This window comes from Pseudomyrmex gracilis, unplaced genomic scaffold, assembly GCF_002006095.1.
Source record: "Pseudomyrmex gracilis isolate BER0280 unplaced genomic scaffold, ASM200609v1 scaffold_596, whole genome shotgun sequence".
NCBI lineage: Eukaryota > Metazoa > Arthropoda > Insecta > Hymenoptera > Formicidae > Pseudomyrmex > Pseudomyrmex gracilis.
In genome coordinates this window covers 35,543-39,036 of record NW_018021180.1, presented here as the reverse complement: position 1 = coordinate 39,036, position 3,494 = coordinate 35,543, and positions in this window count along the sequence as shown.

The window sequence follows — 3,494 nt, the reverse complement described above, 5'->3', positions numbered from 1 at the left end:
GTGTGTATGATGTTTCTTAAAAGATGCGTGTATAAAACTGTCACTCCCTCCTTACAAACTAAAACAAAAATTGCTTAAACTAAACCTAACTTTTTATTTCTAGGACCTTGTACCTCGTCCCTTTACAAACGCCATCGACTAAGTCTACTAATGAAAAACTAAATGACATTCTATATAATATTGGTACATACGGTTAGCACTTAGAATAAATATGAATACTTAAGCGGCTAATGAGAATCTAATAATAAAACTAAAATAAAACAAATGTTTACCGTTTACACGACTTACTCAAAACGCTAAACAAAACTTTTTGCATGTCACAGGTCTAATGTCTCTAACAAAATCATTAAGCCGCCTCAAGTTTGGTCTCCTCTTCGCTCTCCTCTTCGGATTCCGGAAAGAGAAACTCCGGAAAGTCCGTTTCTGCTCGGCTCTTCGCTGGTGTTGGATCCGCCTGACGATCTTTCTGATGCGGGTGAAAAGGTTAGGTTAGGTTGTGACCGGAAGAATAACTATTTTGTGTGAATAAGTACGGTCGCCACCTACTTTGACCCTTTAAGTAAGAAGGATTACCATCGGTTTTGTTTGTTTCACCGAACGGACTCACCGGACTGGTAAACATCCACCCGACGCCTCTGGATCTACTTGTTCGGGAAACCAGGACCTGGTTGTTTGCTCAGCTCAGAAACTAATTCGCCACAGTTAACTTAACCAATAAAAACATTTAATGTGTGTGTTCAAATTTACTGACAGTTTATTGTTACTGATGTTGAGTATTCAAACAGAGATACATGTAAAAAACACTTTTCTGAACGTTAACACAACGCGTGTTTTACTTACTACGAGTTGCCTGATTGTGACTGATTTGTACACTAGACCCTATCGGTGGCGAAGTTCAGACAAGACTCCCGTGCGACGCGTTCAGTCTCTCCACAAAAGCTCGCTACTCCCACTAACCGCTCACGCATGCGCACTTCTCTTTAGGCTTATTTTTCTTGAATTGTGAACCAGACTGCGCGTAGCTATTTCTTTAGTTTTCCGCTACCCCGACTTGAGGTTGTAGCCATTAATCCTAACTTCTTCACCATGTTTACCCTTAACTAAAAAATTTTAAATGTGAAAAATTTTTACTTACACAGTCTAATCATCACTCGAGAAAGATATTCCCAAAGTTTCCCGAACAATTCGTTACTCCTTTTACTGCCAACGCTACGTGTACAAAAGTAAACTTTAACAATTGTGCCCTTGCCACGCGTCTCAACACCAATTAACATTCCATCGTGCGCAATATCAGCAACAACTAAATGTTAACACCTAACTTATGTTTACATACACGTTCCCACAACCACGCGAATTGTGGCCGAAACTCTCACAGGCGCTTCCTATTCTATCAAACTATTACCACATTCAATAACACCAACAATTAGGTTTTTTGACCTAACCGGGGTTATTCCAACACCAAGTTAGTCACTCACCAACCTTTTTTTTTTTTTTTTGTTATCGAGGGGAAATGCGTTACGCATACCTGGCCCTTCGGGGGAAGAAGCCAGGGTATGTGGGACTCCTGCCAAAGAGACAGTTTACTCACTAAAACCCCCCGGAGATCCTCACGCACTACGAGGGAGAGAGTGGCTGCCCGGAGGCACTTACTTCGCCCCTCTTTCTCTGTGCCCAAAGGCGGAACTCCGCCTTTCCACGCTATGTATACGGGGAAAGAGACCGGATCATCTTGAGCCTCCTCCCCCACCTCTGTGCAGGCTGCGTGCAATGGCCGAGAATAACCCCAGTTATTCCCTTCTTGCAGCCTGCTTGATGTCCAACAGCCCAATTCCCCGTCTCCACCTCTATACAGAGAACAGGGACGAGGGGAGGACCGGACATTTACCACCATGGCGCACCATAATAAATAAATAAATATAAATAAATAAATAAATGCGTTTGGACTCATGCAAGAATAAATAAAAAATCTTGATTGTCCACTAACTCATGCTACCCAAGAGGTTGTTGGCCCTGCCGTACCCTCTCTGCTTCCTCTTTGGCGGACATTACCGCCTCACAAAAGACAAGGAATGCCCGCCAACTCTCTTTCCTCTCTATCACCTCAACAACAGATGAGAGGGAGAGATCTAAACCTACTTCCGCTACAAGTCGGATCCGCTCTCGCAACCACGCGGGGCATTCGGCCAGTGTATGCTGGGCCATATCTATATCAACCCCTCCACAATGTTCACAGAACGGGGTGGGTGCCTTACCTATACGGTGTAAGTAGGCGTTAAATACACCGTGCCCCGAAATAACTTGTTTGGCCCGAAAGGTCAAAGTTGCTTGACCGCACTTTAGCCACCTCTCTAAAATAGGGCCAAAGGCCTCTCGAACTCGGCGACCATAAAGAGAGGGTCTTTGTAAACGCTCTTGCCACATTTGAACTGCCTCACGTTCAACTTGCGCTATAAGTGCAGACGGATCTGCGGGAACCTTCATATCTTTGCCCCGTCTAAAACCGGGGTGCAGGAGTTCATAAATCCTGGCCTGACGCATTGCCAAAAGATCGACAGGCAACATGCGGACAAGGACACGGGCAGCCTCGCACAAGATCGTCCGATACGCACTAATGATTCTTATAGCCACAAGGCGTTGTACCATGACAAGAGGGTCAGAGACCCTACCCACCCGTAACTCTCGGTACCAGATTGGTGCGCCGTACAACATCACCGAGTGGACAACTGTCGAGTACAGTTGCCTGACTCGGGTATGAGGACCCCTTAAATTGGGCATCAATCCAGCCAAAGCGTTGGCCATTCTAGCAGCTTTTTCCGCTACTCGACTAAAATGTTCGCCGAAAGACCATTTCTCGTCGATCCACATTCCTAAATAGCGCATGCTAGGACAAGAAAAGACCGTCACACGGTTAACTAAAACGGAAACCGGGACTCCTCTTTGGCCTCGAGGTCGAAAGGCTACGACTTCCGTTTTGTCTGGAGATAATTCCAGGCCCAAAGTACGCATCCGTCGCGCGACCACAGCAACAGCCATTGAGGCTCGATTTGCTGCCTCTCTGTCAGAGTTTCCGCCAGCCAGGACCAAGGTGTCATCAGCGTAACATACGAGGGAGCACTCCATAGGGAGGCCCTCCCACAGCACGCAATCAAACCCCACACTCCATAGCAGCGGACCTAACACGGAGCCTTGCGGGACTCCACACGACACCGCCCGAGATCGGAGTCGTCCATCTGCACACGGAAAGACGATCCATCTGTTCTCCAGGTATGACTGTATCACCGCTTGTAAGTATGTGGGGAACACCCATTCTCGTATTGCTCTATGGATACCATTTTATGACAGCGCATTGATTGCGTTCTTAACATCCAATGCCACTGCCACGCATGAATCGCCCGCATTTGTAAAGTCGGCTACCGTCGTCCTAAATAGTTGGACCGCATCACACGTGGATCGTCCAGCCCTAAACCCAAATTGGCAAGGTGAGAGTCTACCAC